This window comes from Phodopus roborovskii, unplaced genomic scaffold (assembly GCF_943737965.1).
Source record: "Phodopus roborovskii unplaced genomic scaffold, PHOROB, whole genome shotgun sequence".
Taxonomy (NCBI): Eukaryota; Metazoa; Chordata; class Mammalia; order Rodentia; family Cricetidae; genus Phodopus; species Phodopus roborovskii.
The window spans coordinates 29981384-30002125 of NW_026126558.1; the positions used below are offsets into that span (position 1 = coordinate 29981384).

The 20742-nt window shown below is 37.4% G+C and overlaps 1 pseudogene; it reads left to right on the forward strand.

Moving 5' to 3' along the window:
* Nucleotides 1-941: 941 nt before the first annotated feature.
* Nucleotides 942-4736, forward strand: LOC127234454 (ran-specific GTPase-activating protein-like; annotated as a pseudogene).
* Nucleotides 4737-20742: the final 16006 nt, after the last annotated feature.

Consider the following 20742-nt stretch of genomic DNA (forward strand, 5'->3'; position numbering starts at 1 on the left):
CTCATTGCTTTGAAACTAAGACAAGACATAATTAACAAAACTACGTAGTCTAAAATCATGTGCTTATACAGTGAGGAGTGTTATGAATCAAAGTAGAGTCCAGCAACAGGAAACTACTAATTGCTGGTACTTGTGAGAGTAGCTTTAATAAAATCTTTAGTGGCATAATCAAGATAAGAGAAATATATGAGAGTGGGCCTTGATACAATATGTTCCTGGCATCCCTAAGGGATGAACAACTAGCTATATGATAGCAGAGTACACAGGGAAAACGCCATATGACAACAGAGAACAAATTGAAGTAATGCAGCTACAAACTGATGACTGCCAAGGAGTAACGGCAAACACCCAAAGTCAGGAGGAGCCAAAGGAATATTAACTAGGTCTCAGAAGGTGAATGCTCCATTTGTTACCTTGCCTTCCAAAGCCACTGCAGAACTGTAAGAGAATGAAATGTGCTGCTTATAGTTCACCTAATTGTCATTACTTTGCTAATGTAGACTTAGATTCTGAAATTCTTAAGAAAACCTTCATTATGCATCCAAAGGGTGTGACCACTTCAGGTACCTGCAGTACTTGGTTCACATTTCTTTGAGTCTTCTCTTGTACTTGATTTTCAGAATGCTGTGAGAAGAGAGAAATACAATGTTTATACTGCAAGGAACAAATAAAACCCACATCACATTAACTAATTTATTGGAGCTGTCATAGGATTTTGATTGCAAGAAAAGTGGGTGGCTAATCAAGGATGGGCTAATGTTCCTACTTCATTTACTGTCTTCTCATCTTTACTAGTCTTATCTGTACAAATTATTATGATTTGAATGTTAGATATCTCCCCATAAATATATGTGTTTAAATACTTGTTCCCATACTGGTGGAAGTACTATGGTCGAATCTAGCTTTGTCTGAGCCAATCAAGACACTGTTGCTATACCTCCATGGTCAAGCAAAGTCATTAGGATTATGCCTCCACAGAGAAAGCAGATTAGTTTAACCATGACCCTCAGTTGAAGCAATGGTTTCTCTTCCAGGGAAAGAAATTAAAACACTAGAAGAAGATAAAAAGGAACTTTTAAAAGAAGCAGCAAAATTATTCTGGATTGCTTCAGATAATGACCTTCCAGAGCAAGGTACAAGTGATATAAAGCTTCCAAAACATAAGGAGGAAGGAATCATACATCTCATTAGGAGGGCCAAGACCCTGAAGATAAATGCCAATTACTGTATCACACCGATGAAGGAGATGAAACTAACTGCTGGCAGCGACCACGCCTGGGTCTGGAATACACATGCCTACTTTGTAATGTGTGTCCAACATCTGAGTTGCTTGCCATCACTCCTTAAACACAGAGAATCTACAAAAGCTCAAAACAAAGTTTGAAGAATACAGGCAAGATATTGATGAGAGAGAAAAAGAAGGAACAGGAAATGATTACAATGACAAGAAGGACACTGAGAACCTGGAAGCCCTTTCTATTAGGGAGGCTGAAGAGAAATTTGAGAAGGAAGAAGTAATTATTTGCCCTTTACTTCTTTTTATATATTTGCCCCACCCTTTAAGATTTGTTTTTAGTATAATTTGTTTCTACAAAGGACTCCATAAGGAACTGTAATTCAACCTTCAGACTGCTTTTTTAATTTTTTTCTCCCTAAGTTTTGACACAATGGAAATAACTTCAAAAATCCATTCCCCAGTCATGAAAATGTACTTTACTTTCTTTTCCGTAGTGGCAACACTTATTCATAGTCATTAAAAATAGTGAAGCTAAATTGCCTTTGTATACTTGAAAAAATAATTATGAAAAATTTGGTTATTTGGTTTTAGCATTTTTTGATAATGGAGATCTTTCAAATTTTTAGGAGGGTTTATACAACACACACTCACAAACACACACACACACACACACAGAGAGAGAGAACACATGGGTAGTAATCTTAATAATTCCATAAAGCTATTCTATAAGCTACAAATGATTCATAGTATTTGGGTGAGGATGACAAGATAGCTCAGAGAATACAGGTGCTTGCTGCCAAGCTTGAGGACCTGGGTTAGATCAATTCCTGAAACCCCCCCCCACACACACACACACTTCAACAAAACTTTAAAATATGTGGTTTCAGCAGATTTTATTAGTTGAAATTATAAGTGAATTATATAATTTAGAAGTTGAACATTTATGGATTTTTTAACTTTTACTAATTAGAAATAGAAATATTTACTAATAGAAATATTCTCTATTGGTTTATATCTTGTGTGTTTCATGTGGGAAAGGGAAAGTGAGTTCATGTGCCTTTGGAGGCCAGAAGACATCCTCAAACTGGAGTAATGGGTATTTATATGTCAACTGATGTATCTTCTGGAAACCAAACTTGGAATCACTGTAGGAGTGGTATGAGCTCTTAACCAATGAGTCATCTCATTAGGTGTTAAACATACACACACACACACACACACACACACACATGCTCTCACACACACACTCATGCTCACACACACACACGCTCACACACACACATTCACACAGACAAACATACAAACACACACACACTTTTACCATTCAGATATATTGGTATACATTTAAAGATTCATTTTCAAATGAGCTAGCCCAATGTGTTCCCTTTCTTGATTCTAATTCAGTTTAGATGAAGAAAAAGAAACCCTACCAAGCACTAAAAATCTCCATAATTATCTGAATTAGAAAAAGTTGCATAAAAGCTATGAATAAGGGCAAAATTATTTTTAAACTTATTTTATAGACTGTGATGGTTAATCCTCATTGTGAGCTTAGCTAGTTTAGGAAGCACATACTAACCCACACTGTTTGTGGATGTGAGGACAGTTCCAGAAAGGTGTAATTGAGAAGGAAAGATCCAGAATACATGTGGGTAGGTTTATAGTAAATGGGATGGTACAATTCCTTGGGCTGTGGTTCCTGCCTGAATATGAAGAAGAAAAAAAAAGAGAGAGAGAGAGAGAGAGAGAGAGAGAGAGAGAGAGAGAGAGAGAGAAAACAAGTTAAATGCCAGCATTTATCTTTCTCCCTCTCCTTTTTGACTGAACACCATGTGACCATCCACCTCATTCTCCTGCTACCAGACATTCTATGCCATGATGGACCCTATCCCCTATCACTGTTAGCAAAATTATGATTAATACTAATGATGATGAGTAAAAAAATTACCCATCATTTTTCTTTAGGCTTGTTTGTCAATTATTTTTTTTGCCACAGCAATGAGACAGGAAACTAATGCATAAAGGTTGATGTCTGAGGGTTGGGTTTGTGGCTTCAGGTTAGGGATTTACAGTCTTCTCTTCAACCTAGTTCATCTCCTCTTTTGCCATCCAGAACCTGCCATTTCATTTCAGCCCCCAAATTTTAGCTACAACTCTCAGACTGCAGAAGACTGGTGTCCATACTACCCTTAGTCTAAAATAGGTAGATGAGTTATTTGGGTAATTCAATTTTAGAATCTTTCCTCTGTGTATTTTAAATTTGTTTTTGGCATAAAATTGTAAGGCAGTGACTATTTCCAGTGACAGAATGCAAAGGCTGTGGTTCTGTATGTATTGGCAGCTCAGCTTCTCAACATGCCACATGGAAGAAGCCAGAACTCAGAAAGGAGAGAGAGAGAGTGAGTGAGAGAGAGAGAGAGAGAGAGAGAGAGAGAGAGAGAGAGAGAGAGAGAGAGAGAGAAAGTTGCCAATAGACTACAGGAGGCACCATGAAGATCTGGCAAGACTGTCCTCTCTGAGCAGGAAAACACTGCTTTCTGTAAGGTGACTGAACCTTCACTTTAGTGAGAAACTTATTCTGTGCTATTTGAGAATGCCTATTTTTTTTGTAAAGTATCTTACTTCATTTCCTTTATAATGCAATCAAGTCAGTAGGTATTGTTTAAAAATTGTAAAAGATAAAACTGGCTTGGAGAGGGGCAGATTGTGAACAATGAATATAAAGCAGGAGACATGATTAGAGATATTACTCAGAGCTAGATGCTAGACTTCAATAACCTTCCTTAGTCACATGAGAAAGAACATGTAAGAAGTTCAGAAGGCCTGATGCAATTTCAGCACAGGTCCAGCACCACTGATTCATGCCTTTGAAAGCAGCACTCCTATGCACATATATGTTGTTGATATATGGCAAAATCAAAAGCAAGAACACATTTTGGAAGCTATTATAATATATGCCGTGAGACTTTGAAGGCTGGAAAGTGGCGAGGTACCATAAGGAATGCAGCAGAAGCAACTGAAAATAGTAAATACTTTGGCAAGACAAACATCTAGCTGGGGAGCTTTTTTTCTGAAACTAATCCATATATTCCCACTGTCATATCATAAAGGCTCACTTCAAGGAAAATGTTATTACACATAAGTCAGATTCTAATTGACACAGTTAGGTTTGTGGGTGGAAATCATTTTTTTCATTGTTTACAGAGAGTAGAACAAATCAGGTCTGCAATGGAATACTACAGGAAGGACATGTGAAGTATATAATTATCTCCATTGTCCTAATACTCAATGGAGTTTGATGCCTTCAACATAGAGGGGAATTTTGGAAATCATAAACAGATATTGAAGATGGTTATGATGTACATTGAAGATTAATTATAAGCAAATATACTATCTTCCTCTGGTGGCCACTTCCCTTCATCTGCAGATAGCTCTAAATGCCATTTCAGAAGAAGTCACACGAGTTTATAAATTCAAAGAATTTATTCTAGCACGGTGATCACCAATCCTATACGAACATTTGTTTTCAAAAAGTCCCTAACTTTTAAATGAGTAAGAAGGTGCCATCAGCCCTGGTGCCATCGCTCTGGCTGGGTAATTTATAGAACAGCATGGCCTTCATACACAGAAAGGAAATTACAGTTTTGGAAAGAAACAGCAACAAACAGATCAACAAGACCAAACATGTAGAAGACCTTTCCTACAAGGTCATCTCTGTGAGCTGTCAACAGCTGCATTGGTTGCAAGGAAGAGATGCAAGAACTGGATAGAATGGTGGGGGGAGATATTTTGCAGTAGCACAACGTGCTTGACTGCAGACACAGCCTGCTACTTCCTAGTAGAAACCTGTTTCCAGCTACTTTTCTTGGCCATTCACAAGGTCACAAATTCCTCACACTGAAGGATATTTATGTCTCAGATTCAGTTTTCTTTCAGCAACTGACAAAAAATGAGGTATTTGAAATGTTCATCATAACAGACTTTTGATTGCTCCCTCATCGGGATTATTTCTGTAACACATGACAGTCTATAACACAACACATTCAACAAATGACAACGGGATTTTTGGATCACACTGGAATGCATTTAAATAACTGTGCAAGCTTGTATGTAAATGACTTAAGATAAAGTTTTGTGAAATTTTCTTATCTGTACCTTTATTGTAATAATTGTGCCTGATCATAGCACTGCTTTACAGATGAGGCACCATGTGAAACAGAAATTATTTTTTACTTTGATGCAAGGATTAAAAAATGGTAGCCTCATATGATATTGTTGTGTACATCACTCCATCATTGATGCTTAGTGAATTCTAATCTTTTTGGTAGTAGCTGGGTGGAGAGGCAATGAAAATACAACCTTTTGGTCTGAACTGAGAAGCTTTGCCAAAGTGCCCAGAGGGGGATGGGCTGTAATAGCAAAATGTGTCAATTAGAGGAATAAAGGCTGTCAAATGTCTGCTGAAGTAAATCTTGGTGAACAATGTTAAAGACACAGCTAGGGTGACAGAATTAGATTTACAAAGAGAAATAGATCTAAGGGGATTGTGATACAGTTTGATAAATTGTTTCACAGACTGAATCAAAGAGATTTAATTTATTATTACTATTTTGTTACTTTAAGTAAGATCATATCTCCGTAACTTCTCTGATACCTAATCATGACACCGAAACTGGATGGTATGTTAAATTGAGGAGATGAAAAACAGATATTTGGTAAGGGACATTTAGATGGAGAACTGTCTATGCAATCTCTCTTCATTGTTTTTGAATCCAGCAAAAATACATGTCAATCTGAATTCCTACTTTTCTTAGATAGAAACTATAAAATTGTAAAAATTGCCTTCTTTTCAGGGGATCATTTGGTACCCAAATTATAATCAAACTGACTCTTTTATTTTGTTGACATTTTCAGCATAGATTTTGGTTCTAATCACAATTGATCTCAGGGAAGGGAAGGAGAAGAAGGAAAGACAGATCATGTGAGAAGACACTAAGCAAGGATTTTTTTTAGAGATAAATATTTGTAATGTAATTACAGATCTATCATCAACTCCACTATAATTTACTGTCAATCATCATACTTATAATAGGATATTCCTTCTGATGTATAACTCTCATGCACTGCAATTATCTCCAGGATGAATCTTCATGCTCATCCTCCTCCCAACACAGAAGTATGGTGATACTAGTTTTAGAATCTGATATTTCCCAGCACCCCACCATGTAGGTCATCACAATCATCACCCAAACTAACTTGTCATTTACAGATTTGTTTAAAGTGATAGAAACAACGGATGGTGCTATCTTACACATTGCCTTTTTCTGACATGTGTAACTCTCTTGAAAGACAGGTGGGAGGAAGATGTTGGGAATTAAAAGGTCCATATGATTCCTTCAATTTAAATGCTATCTCTCTTTATCTAATAGATATATTATAGCTTAAAATATTTTCTGTCTTTAATATTTTCAAATACACTTACTGATTAATATATTTTCCTCCTTCCCTTGCCAAATTAAAGCAGAAATCATATCAATATTTACACAAAAATACTATATAATACCACATTACCTCTTCTTTATCCTAATTATTGCATGTTTTTTATGGAAATCAAAAGCTATTAAATGAGTGTCCAGTTACTTAAATATATCAATACGACTCCAGATGTTTAAACCTTTCATATATTTGTTTATTTGTCTGAAATTAATATAACAATCTGCTTTTATTTACTTATTTATTTATTTTGATTCTTTTGAAGAACACATCCAGCTTTTTGATTGCCTGTTAAATATCTTAATACAGGACATCTTTTCAATGCAGGTATTGAAGAGGGTTTATTAAGTTATATTAATCAGACAAACAACAGCTTGACGAGAGCCCAGAGGTTGTGAAAGGAGCAGCATTTTATATTATATAAATGTTTAAGAATACATTCAAACTATAAACTGGAGCAGAGAAAAATCTGGAGCATGGTACAGATTTTTGACACAGTTTAAAATCAATATATCAGATTACATGCAGATATCCACACTGTTTTAGAAAGCACATTATTTGCCTACAATGGTCTTCAGCTGCACATTGATTTATTAATTTTTGTTTTTGTCATTCTTCACAGCAGAAGATTATGTAAAGGTCACGTAGGCCTACAATTTAATTTTCCATAATTATCCTACAGCTTGCACATTTCCTCCAAATAGGTTCTACTCCTGTCTGCTCCTTGGTAGTGACAATGGTGCTTATCTCTCAGCAGAATGCTAAGAACTATACAAAGGTAATCAGATATACAAGTAAGCAACTTCAGATTTTGTGAAAAACTAAAATTCAACATGTAGCAAAGAAATACTAGAGACATGAAAAGTTCACACAGCAACACTTACATTGCAGAAGAAGCCAAAGGAAGATAAGTAGAAAAGTAGATCCAAACCCAACCAAGTATGCTGTATTGTGACTGATAAAAGAGTAAATTGTCAGGTCATTGAAAAGCAAAGCACATGTCCTGGGCCCTACGGTTCAGTGATTAGCTTTTAACCACCCACAACCATCCAATCAAGCTAGTATCAAGCCAGTCTCAAAGCTTGAAAGAAGACACCTAAGCCATTTTGTAGGCAATTATATCAAATGTGAGACCAGAAAGACTTTAGGAGTAAGAGTCAACAAGCATCATTTGCAGGACTATAAAGAAACCTAGAAAAGACTTTTTAATCAGAGATTTTTAGCCATGAGCAAATGGGCAATCCTGTAAAACAGCAAACTGTACTATTCTTTTCTTTAATAGTGAGCCTATTATGAAGAACAAAAGAAGAACAAGGAACATGGCCTGCAATTGTTCCAACCTCTTTGCCCCTTTAGTTTCATCTTCATTTAGTAAGATATGCAGTTCAAGAAAATGTACTAATCATTTACATGTGCTCCAAGGTATTCCCTACACCTTTCAAAGAGTTATTAATGAGTTAGTGATGATAAAGTCTCTACTTCTAATATACTAAACTAGAGTCATTTGTGCTCACTCATATATGGATTTTAGGTGTGGAGCAAAGGATCACCAGCCTATAATTCACACCACCAGAGAGGAGGAACCTAAGAGATTCATACAAGGTCCCTCACAGAAGGGGAAAGGAACAAGATATTCTGAGCATACTGGGTGATGGGGGTGTGTAAGGTGTTCGGTTTTTCCGCCTGCCGCCGCTGGTCTTGTCCCGCTGCCGCGCCAGCCCCAAATAATGCACAGAGACTCTGTATTTGATATTATGCTGTTGGCCAGGTGCTAGTTTCTTATCGGCTAGCTCTGTCTTAAGTATTAACCCATTTCTGCTGATCTATGTATTTCTCTTACCGGGGAGCCGGCCGGCATACTGCTTTCTCACGACTCTCCATCTTGGCTCTCCTCCCTACTTCCTCTTTCCTCCTTGTCTCCTAGTCCCTCCTATCTTCCTTTCCTATTGGCCAACAGTACTCTATTCATCAACCAGCATGAGAAACGTTTACAGAATGACATCTCCCATCATCTCCTCTTTTCTGTCTAAATAAAAAGAAAGGTTTTAACCTTAACATAGCAAAATATATCACATATCAGTTATCAAATAAGAATCACAGTTAACACTATTTAGTCCATTAATATTTAGCAAGATATGAAGAAAATATTCCATCATCTATTTTATCTTTGTGAGTCTAAAGTCCTATTTGTAACTTATCTTTAAATTTAACTAAGGAAAACTATAACCATAACTATCTGTCTTCAACACCTTCAAAGACCACAGAAGGATAATATATAAACTCTAGAAATGACAGAGACAACTCACTGCCTAGTCACCCGAAAGTTCTTTTGTAATCTTCAATCTTCAGCCCATAGGCCATAGTGTGTCTGGCAGACTTTTCAGCAAAGCAGGAAACTTTAAACTGTCTATCTGTATTGGCAGTTTGTCAGTCACTTTTCTCTGTGTCCTGCAGAATGTCTGGCAGACTCTTCCATGAAGCAGGAACTCTGTAGCAATGTCCATCTTGAATCAGCAGTCACTTTTCTGTGGGTCCTGCATGTCCAGTTTATACAACATAAAGTCAAACAGTCCAGACAAGAGCAGTATCTTGTCCAAATGGCTAGTCTTGCCATATTGGAAGCAAACTCTATAACGAGTTTCTTCAATGTCCATCTTCCTTTGTGACGCAGGTGGTCTTGCCAGGAACAATTCTGTCTCATTGTCAAGAAAAACCCTAAACCATTTTAAATGCCATATTCTGTAGGTCTTTGAAAGGTTTGAAGAATACCTAGTCACCTTAAATACATGTCTCTATATCTAGAAAACATAACTAACTTAACTATAAGTTTTTACTATTATAGGTAACTATCTATAATCTGCATTAAATTATATATTACATTTCTAAATGAGCTATAAAAACACAATACCTAAATAAGAGGAGAAATATACATACGACAAAATTGAACTTAAATTTGTATCAATAAATGAAAATCCATACCAAAACAAAGTAATCAATAAATGAAACCCATTCCAAAACAAAGTATTCATATCTATACCATAATTCCCTTTTTACCTTTAGAAAGAACTGGCTGTGATCATTAACCATTTATAACCAAGTCCATTTAAATGAAAACAAATATTTATAAACAATATTTGGGAATTTGGGCGTCGTTCTTTCCAAACTACTTCCTGCTGGTAAAGGGCGCTGTCATGGGGGAATCCTAAGAAGATGCAGAAATCCTGGTTGTAGTCTGCAAGGCTGCTTTGTCCAAGCTGTTTTGAATGTTGGATCACCAGCGACTCTGTTTCAGGAGGCCTGGCTTGATCAAACCACATTAGTCTGGAAGGAATCCACAGCTTTTTATTTTCTGTGGAAACAAAAATAGAAATCTTTTTCCCCAGTAACTTGTCCTTAGATTTAAATTTTTGAGTCAAAGCATTTTTAAAATATATAAATTTAATTAATCCAGCAGCATTTCCTTCAACAGTTGTTGTTTCCTCAGCAGTCAAACAATACAAAGACAATATAATGCCATACAGTATCCATATTCTCTCTATCTTTATGTGGCTTTTTTTATTGTTCTCTTCTTTTTCTAATTTTTTTTTTTTTTTTTTTTTTTTGAGACAGGGTTTCTCTGTGTATCTCTTATCTGTCCTGGAATTTACTCTGCATACCAGGTTTACTTTGAAATCACAGAGATCTGCTTGCCTGTGTCTCCCCAGTGCTGGGATTAAAGGTGTGTGCCACCACACCCAGTTCCTCTTTGTCTCTTTAAAACCATTTTATTTCTTTTCTCTCCCAAGCCTACACATATTTTAGACCACACTGTAAACCTTTAGCGCTTTTTCTTAATGTGAATCTTTCTTTACCGTAAGTCTTTATCTTTTTGGAGCCACGTCTTTATCTGTTAAACAACAACATTGCTAAAATGAAAGTCATAGTTCTTCCTGCCTGCTTTACCAAAGATGGCAGCGGCTATTTTACTGCCAGCAATGAGAACTGTTCTCACTGCCTTTGTCTGCATGCTGCTGGCTTGGAGATGTGGTCACTGCCATTGCAGTCTCTCGAACACAGCAATAAATTGTTAGCAGTGCTTTTTAAAAGCCATGCGGTTTTTTGCCGCTTATGCTGAGTCAGGAACCTTCCCTTAAAGGAGCTGCGGAAATTTTTGACTGTCTCACACAAAACAGAATCCAACCGAGAAAAATGCTGCTACCAAGAAACCTTGCTTGTCACTGTTCTTTTGTTTTTAAAACCCTTTTTAAAGCTTTTGTTAAATTTTAAGTGGAAGTTCTTATTAGCCATGTGGGCACCATTTGTAAGGAATATGGGTTTTCCACCTGCCGCCTAGTCTTGTCCTGATGCCACGCCTGCCCCAAATAACACACAGAGACTTTGTATTTGATATAATTCTGTTGGCCCGGTTACTTGTTTCTTATCGGCTAGCTCTACCTTAATTATTAACCCATTTCTGCTGATCTATGTATTTCTTTTACCAGGGAGCCTGCCGGCATTCTGCTTTCTCCCTACTCTCCATCTTGGCTCCTCCTCACTACTTCCTCTGTCCTCCTTTGTCTCCTAGTCCCTCCTATCTTGCTTTCCTATTGGCCAACAGTGTTTAATTCATTAACCAGTATGAGAAGCATATATACATAATGGCATCTCCCATCAGGGGTGGCAGTGAATGAAGAGGGAGCTAGGAGAAAGAGAAGGGGAGGAGAGGACAGCATGTGGGACTAGGAAGATTGAGTCAGGGGAAGAATTCAGAGGAAAAAACAGGGAGAGAGAGGGAGAGAGGGAGAGAGAGAGAGAGAGAGAGAGAGAGAGAGAGAGAGAGAGAGAGAGAGATGCCATAAAAGAGGGGGTCATTATAGGTTTGAAGGGAAAACAGACTCCAGAGAAATGTTCAGAGACGTACAAGGATGACTCCAACTAAAATCTGAGCAACAGTGGAAAGGCTACCTTACATGCCCTTCCTGGATAATGAGATTGATGACTAATTTATCTACCATCATAGAGCCCTCTTCTGGTAGATGATGGAAACAGAACAAGACAACCACAGTTAAACACTTAGATGAACTGGAATCCAGATTTAGAGTGGGAGGAGTGATAAGAAAATGGGGACAAGACCAGGCTACAGAAACTCACAGAGACAGCTTACCTCAACAAGGGGGAGCTAATGGACCCCCAGACTGATAGCTGGGAAAGCAGCATTGGATCGACTCAGACCCCCTGAAAATGTGTCTCAGAAGGCCTGAGCAGTCTAAGGGACCTTTGACAGTGGAACCAGGATGTATCTCTGGTGCACAAAAGGACTTTGGGAGCACATTTCCCATGTAGGGATACTCCCTTAACCCAGAGGCAGGAGGGAGGGCCTAGTCCCTACTCCAATTGATTTGACAGATTTAGTTGATCCCTCCTGGAAGGCATCATTCTCACTGTGGAGTGTGGGGGAGGGATGGAATGGGAGGGAAGGAAAATGGGATCGAAATGTAAAACAAGAAAAGTAAATACATAAAAATAAAAACTATTTTTTAATAAATGTTCCTTCTTTTCATGTGTAATGTGTATGGTGTGTGTGTGTGTGTGTGTGTGTGTGTGTGTGTGTGTGTGTGTGCACATCTGTTCCTGACCCACAAAAGTGTGGAGGGTCAAGGTTACTTTCTCTCTTCTTTATTTTTTGATGCAGTGTCTCTCAGTTAAACCTGGAGCCCCAAACTATAGTTATTCTCTTTAGATTGCTTGCTCAGCAAATCTTTTGTCTCTGTCTTCCTCTCAATTATGGAAATTGGAGTAAGGTGTCACTCTTATCAAACAATTACATGGGGTGTGGCGTCTGCAAATCAGATAGATCCTCTTGCCTTAAACTTTTTTTTTTTTTTAATTATCTCATCAGCCACCTCCATGCCCCTTCAGGTTAACCAACACATGATCCTTCCACCACAACCTCCCCAGATCATAAATGTGCACTAACTTCTAAAGTTATATTCGATCATTTTGAATCTGCTGTTATTTCATAGCTATCTAAGACATGGACAGAGTCAGCAGATTAATTGTGAAAATGTTATTACATCAAATAATGCCTAAGCCTTTTCAATGTGGGAAGAACAAAAGCTACTGTCTTTAGATGAGAATTTTCTAATTTAAATTCTGTAACCCTCTCCTTAGCCAACATGGTATATAACCATTCTCATCAGGGAAAAACAGCATGAAGAATTTGTGATGCCTTTGAGAGATTAATGTAATGATTTCTGTCTTCCTGAAAACTAAGAATACATTCTATTAGACTGACCTCCATAGTCCGTGTCTAGTCCACATTTCCCATATCCTCCTGGTGACAAGAAGAAGACAGGAGTCATAAAGAGGACCCAGGAAAAATAAAACTTTTAAAACAAATTCAGTGTGGAAATGAAAAAAATAACAAAGTTGCTTTATTATCAAAAGTATTGTCCCTTAAAAAAAGAAGTGTGGTTTTACATGCATGTGAAGATATAATAAATAGCTTTGGAGTGTTCCATAAGGCACAGCTACAAAAGTAATGGACTCTATAATGATGGCAGAACTCATTGCCATCCATCATGTGGTATGTTTATGAAGGGCATCCAAATTTTAATTAGCTTATGCTAAATGGCTTTAGTACCCATTTAGGCAAAATGTGATACTTGGTAGCCTTGTTTGGAAGGCCGCTAGGAACAATAACTCATGGAGTAAAATCACCAGGAGAATTGTTTCATCAATGGGCACTGATTCTAATATGAATCAGGAAATTAAGTGCAAACAGGGAAGAGAGATTTAAAAATATCATTTGAAAAGATAGAGGTAGAATCTGCAGTGGTAGCAAATTAGAGACATCCAGCCCTCTTACAAAGGACAGTAATCAGCACTATATGCTATTACACACAGAGATTTATCATGTCTGGGTATGTGATGCCATGCAGATATTCTCGACTGTGTCCTGTAAGTACTGTGCTATACTTGTACTCTGTTGCTTGGGATGACTTTTAAGCTATACATTCAGAACGGCCTTCATTCAAATTCTGCTTCCATCACTACTTTCTAAGAGAATAGGATTTACGAAGTGAGTTCACTTGTTCTGTGTATCAAAACATAGTTATTAGAAACAAGTAAGCAGAACAAATTGATTCCTAATTTCTGCTTTAAAGTTTCTACAAAAATTTAAGTTGTGCATAGAAGAAATAACATTTAATAATTAAAACTATTGTAAGCAACATGAAAACATATAAATCTCAAGTTTACCTAGTTTTAAATTTTAATAAGTATTAAGCATGTGAACACAAAAGTTTAGAAAATTTCCATCTCTTTAAAGTTGACACAATGTGAATTGCTCTTATTTGGGTTATGTGTGAAGTAATTGGCATCTTTGCTTTTTTCATCATTATTATCAGTACTCATTTTGAAATTCTGTAGTAAACCTGAGGGTAATCAGATTTTAGAACTTGCATGTGGGAAAATTCTGGAGTAGGAAATCTACTTCTTGAAATATTTTTGGGAGAGGAGAGGGAAAAAGATGATGAGATTCTTGTCTTCCTATTAACAGCTCAAGGTTTACTGTAAAATATGTCATGCTGCTATGCATAATTACAGAAGTTACTCATGGCAGCATGTTCTGGGTGATGCAGCAGAAGCCTTTGGAAGGGGATATAAGCAATGATGGGGCATCTTCAAGGTAGGGTAAAGGACTTAGAGGAATCTAAAGATTGGTGTATTCAAAGTCAAAACAGCAATCTGGAAAACATTCCAGTGTTCTGGAGAGCATAAGAGTTAGAAAGCTATAAGCCATTGGGAAAGTATACTAGAGTGTTATTGGGGCTGAACGTTAGGCTGCTGACAATTTTAAAGATTTTGGAAATTCTCTACATTCTTCTGTTATAAATAACTTTTATTGAAATGGGACAAAAGGAAAGGGGAAGAGGGAAGGACAATAGACAGACTGAGAGACAGAGAAAGGTTATTAAGTACATTAATTAATTATTTCATGTTGGCATTATCAGTGAAGGAAAGAAACCATGCTTCTTGGCTCAGTTCACTTATAAGTAACCCTGGGAAGGCAGGTGTGACACCTCTTCTCAGAGCTTCAGTGTACCCACTCCTAGGATGGGTTTTACAACTATATCTCTTTATATTCCTTGGCTGGTAATACAGAACAAACCCATTGCATTGCTTCTGCCATGTAAATTAGTATTTACAAAGCCTTTTCTCACATGCTATTATTATTCCACACCTGGCTGGGTCTGTCATATAATGGCAGAGACCAGCCAAAATATCTATCAATTTCCTTTTTGCCTGCAAGAGGAGTTAAAATATGGTCATGAGGATTGCCTGCTGAGACAATCAAAATGAATATTTACTTAGGCTAGTAATGATCAATGTCTTCTGAGTAATATGGAAATTGAGTTCAACACACAGAATAAAGCCAAGGTTCTGAAACTAAGTGAAACAGCATTGCCTAATGTACTCCCTGGCATAATTGCTTGTCTTTCTCTGCAATTTTCACAAAACAGGAACCGTTTATGTGCACTTATACATTTTACTGTTGACTGCATGACTGTACAACACATTTGGGAGAAAGGAAGTCACAGTAATACGAATGCATCAAACATCCACAACTACTTCTCTTTAACATCCTCTAAGGAGAGACACAGCATCAAGCCCATTTATAGATTGTCAAAAACTGTGGAAGAGAAAGCCTGGAAACTGGAATAGGTACTGAATCTAGTTCTTCCCTTAACTGGCAACTGTTCTCAGTATTTAGCAAATTCCTGATTAAAATCCCTTCTAGAAAGAAAAGGAGAGGGTGAAAAATATTAACATCAAACTGCCTCACAAAAGAGTTAAAGAACTCAGTCCTTAAAGCTCATCTCACTTTGAAAAATGGGTGGAAGAAGCTACTGTGTAACCCTGCTTCAAGCATCTCTTTGGAGACTGGAGATCTTTTAAATTGTACACATATCATATAAATGCTATGCTGAACCTTGGAGCAGGGTAGTTTGCTTCTGTTCAAATACTTGCTCAGGTGTAATTAATTAAGGACATTGAATTAATTTACTACAAACATTTGATAAAGGACACAAATATGTTTCTTCTAACTTGCTGAATCATGCAGACCTACAATGATTGCAAAAATTCAACTACTGAACCAATCTGGGACAATAAATATCTGAGCACAGGGTGAAAGGAGGTTTAATTCTGTAACTTCTTTCTATGACACAATTTTTTTTATAGGTTTGACTAAAATGAAGAAGTCATTTCTTCACCTTGCCTACAATAATGGATGGAATACCAATATTAGCTAGTTGTAAGAAATAGTGATTTTCTTTTCATATTGAGATTTTACGTTGTTCTTTAGTTTGTGCCTAATGTCTTATGAAGAAATTAACTCATTAAAGTACTCTGTGTATTCTACTTAGGGAAAATAACACATGTACATTCAAAAGTTAATTTGGATATCACAGGGTTCCTATCAGTGAAATAAAATTTATGAATCTTGGAAATGTTTAAAGCCTTACTGAGTCTAGTTTATATTGCTCAACAATTATTGTGACTTGGGCTGCCACTGGAGTTTAGGTCAGCCTATTAGGAGTCACAATTAAAGAAGCCATAAAATGCCTAAAGATAGTCAGTCAGTGTTGGGAACTTCACACCCACATCAACCCTGCCTCCATGCCTGGGATAAGCTTGCACAGGTCTTTTACATTCGGCCACAATCAATGTGATTTCATTGTTCAACTTGTCTGTTGTGTCCTGAAAACACTGCTACCTTAAAGTTAAGTACAACCTTTGGCTTTTATAATGTTTTAACCCCATTTTCCACGAAGATCACCAACAAATAAGGACTGGGGGTGAGGTGGAGGTGAAGTTTGATTTGCAAGTCCCTTTTCGAGCTAATAACTTCAGAGTTTCTCATTCTCTGCCTGTTGAACACTTGAGGGTTTCTATGTTCATTTTTATCTACCAGAAGAAGCTTATTTGAAGAGGAATGAGAGGTGCACTGAAATATGGGTATAGCAAGAATCCATTAGTTGGACCAGCAAGATCCTTGACCCCCAAAGCAGGGCCTCTGCTAAAGATAAAGGCCTTAGCTGGAGAGTGCCATTTTCCAGTGAGATCCGAGTATCTTGCAGAAACTTCCCAAGTATCAGATCAGTCTTTGTACCCTTCCACAAGCCATTGGCTAGAGGTGAGTCTGGGCCCAATTGGGGTGGCCTCTCCCCTACAACCTCCCTCCCCCCTCGAACTCCCTGATCCAGTTGCTCCTGTGTCCTGTCCCCATAGAGAGCACCCTTGGAGCTCTGATACACCCCACCCATCCCCACCTCGAGCCTGCTCCCCCAACCTGTGCCCTACCCTGCCCACTGTCACACCTCTCTGGTTGAGCACTGGGACAGAGGGTGGAGCCAACAGTCCACCCTACTTTGGGTACTTCTCAGAGCAACTCTAACCAAAGGATAACTGCCTATCCACATGGGACCACACGTAATTACCACCTGTTTGGTCTCTGACCAAATGTTCAGTCTTCTGCTGGAGCCCAGGACCACTCCCAGAGACCTGCCTATCTCTGCATGACCACTCTGAGTTTCTGCAGGCATCTTCTACTGGACCCTCATCCCTGATCCCATCCCTGGGTCCCTGTCTGTGGGGAGAATTTCTATAGAGCTTGGACCACCCAGAGCTACAGATATTGAACCTCTGACCCATATAAGCCCATTGTGAAGTACCCTAGAGAGAGGGGGAGACCCCACCAACAATTACTGGAAGAAGCTATGGGAAGAAGGCAATACAAGAAAACAACTAACAACAGAAAAACAAGCATGAAAACACCAGACTCTAGGGAATCTACACCAACTAGAATGGAATATAAAAACAAAGCAGAGGAAGCAGAAGGGAACATTTTAAAAATTACAGTTATAAAAATGGTAGAGGCCCTTAAAGGAGATGTGAGAAATTTCCTTTAAAAAATGGAGGAAAAACAAATAAACAAAAAAGTGGAAGAAATGAACATATTCCTTAAGGAAAGAAAAGAAAGTACAGAAAGCCAAGAAAAAAACAATTAAGCAGGTGAAGGAAACCAGTCCAGACTTCAAAACTGAAATAGAGAAAATAAAGGCACTCAAAGCAAAGGAATCCTAGAAATAGAAAAACTGAGCAAAAAAATCGGGAACTACAGACACAAGCATAACCAACAGAATTCAAGAGATAGAAGAGAAAAATCACAGGTGCATAAACTAGAAGAAATAGATTCAGCGATCAAAGAAAATCATAGATCCAACAAATGCTTAACACAAAACATCCAGGAAATGTGGGACACAGTGAAAATGCCAAACCTAAGAATAATAGGCATAGAGGAAGCTGAGGAAGCCCAGCTCAAAGGTTCTGAAAACATATTCAAAAAAATCATCAAGGAAAACTTTCCCAATCTGAAGAAGGACATGCCTATGAAAGTATAAGAAGCATACTGAACCCCTAATAGGGTGGACCAAAAAAAAAAAAAAAGACCCCTCGACATATAATAATCAAACCACTTAGCATACAGAATAAAGAAAGAATATTAAGAGCAGCAAAGGAATAAGGACATGTAATATATAAAGGCAGACCTATCAAAATGACACCTGACTTCTCCATGGATCCCTCAAGGCCAGAAGGTCCTGGATAGATGTTCTACAAGTATTAAGAGACCACGGATGCCAGCCTAGGCTACTATACCCAGCAAAACTCTCAATCACTATAGATGGAGAAAACAAGATATTTAATGACAAAACCAGATATTCCCACTACATATCTACAACTACAGAAAGTATTGGAAGGAAAACTCAAAACCAAGGAAGGTAACTATGCCCACAAAATGTAGGCAACAGATAATCTAGCTACACCAGAAACCAAAGGTAAAGCAGAATAAATATATTCACAATACCACTGCCAACAACAAACCTAAATCAAACAAGCATCAACAATCAGTGGTCCTTTCTCACCCTCAATATTAATGGTCTTAAATCACCTATACAGAGACACAGGCTAACAGAATGAATATGAAGACAGAATCCATCCTTCAGCTGCATACAAGAAAGACATCTAAGTTTCAAACATAGACATTACCTCAGGGTAAAGGGTTGGGAAAAGATTTCCAATCAAATGGAAATAAGAAGCAAGCAGGCATAGCTATCCTAATATCTAACAAGTTAGACTTCAAACCAAAATTAATCAAAAGAGATGAATACAGTCATTTTGTATTCAACACAGGAGAACTCCATCAACACAAAGTCTCAGTTCTGAACATCTATACCCACATTCGTAAATAAACGCTACTAAAACTCAAAACTCATATAAAACCTCACACACTTATAGTGGGAGACTTCAATATACCACTCTCAACAATAGATAGGACCACAAATCAGAAACTCAACAAAGAAACAAAGGAACTAACAGAAGTTTTGTCTCAACTGGGGTTAACTGACATCTATAGAACATTCCATCCAAAGACAAAAGAATATACCTTCTTCTCTGCTCCACATGGAACCTTCTCTAAAATCGACCACATACTAGGTAACATAACAAACCTCAACAGATACAAGAGAATAGGAATAGTACCCTATATCTTATCGGACCAACATGCTTTAAAATTGGAATTCAACAACAACACAAATAGCAGAAAACCTGCAAACTCATGGACACTGAACAATGTGCAATTGCACCAGTCCTGGGTCAAAGAAGAAATAAAGAAAGAAATTAAGGACTTTCTAATATTCAATGAGAATGAGGATACAACATACCCGAACTCATGGGACACCTTGAAAGCAGTAATACAAGGGAAGTTAATTGCACTAAGTGCCCATATGAAGAAAACAGAGGATAGTCACATAAGAGAATTAACAGCACAACTGAAAACCTTAGAACAGAGAGTAGCGAATTCACCTGTAGGAGTAGAAGCCAGGAAATAATCAACTTGAGGGCAGAAATCAACAAAATAGAAACCAGGAAAACAATACAAAAAGTCAATGCAACGAAGAGTTGGGTTTTTTTTTTTTTTTTTTTTTTTGAGAAAATCAACAATATAGACAAACCTTTATCCAAATTAACAAAAAGCAGACAGAAAACATGCAAATTAACAAAATCAGAAACAAAAACGGGAACATAAAAATGGACACAGAAGAAATCCAGACAATTTTCAGGTCATACTTTGAAAATCTGTATTCCACAAAAATTGAAAATTCGAAGGAAATGGACAAATTTCTGTATAACTATCATAAACCAAAAATAAATCAAGAACAGAGAAATAACTTAAATAGAACTATAATCCGCAATGAAATAGAAGCAGTTATCAAAAGCCTTCCAACCAAAAATTTCAGAGCCACATGGATTCAGTGCAGAATTCTATCCGATATTCAAGGAAGAACTCATACCACTACTCCTCAAACTGTTCCACAAAATAGAAACAGAAGGTTCATTGCCAAACTCTTTTCATGAGGCCACAAAAACCTTGGTACCCAAGCCTCATAAAGAAAGAAAGAAAACTACAGACCAATATCCCTGATGAACATCAATGCAAAAATACTCAATAAAATACTGGCAAACCGAATTCAAGAATTCATCAGAGAAATCATCCACCATGACGAAGTAGGCTTCATCCCTTGATTGCAGGGATGGTTTAACACATGAAAATCATAATGTGATCCACCATATAAACAAACAGAAAAAGAAAAACCATATGATTATCTCCCTAGATGCTGATAAAGCCTTTGACAACCTTTCATGGCAAAGGTCTTGGAGAGGTCAGGGATAACATGAAAATACCTAAATATAATAAAGAAATATACATCAAACCAACTGCCAACATCAACCTGAATGGAGAGAAACTGAAGACTATTCCTCTAAAATCAGGAACATGGCAAGGCTGCCTTCTCTCTCCATATCTCTTCAATATTGTATTGGAAGTTCTAGCTAAAGCTATCAGACAACAAAAGATCAAGGGGATCCAAATTGGAAAGGAAGAAGTCAAACTGTCTCTATTTTCAGAT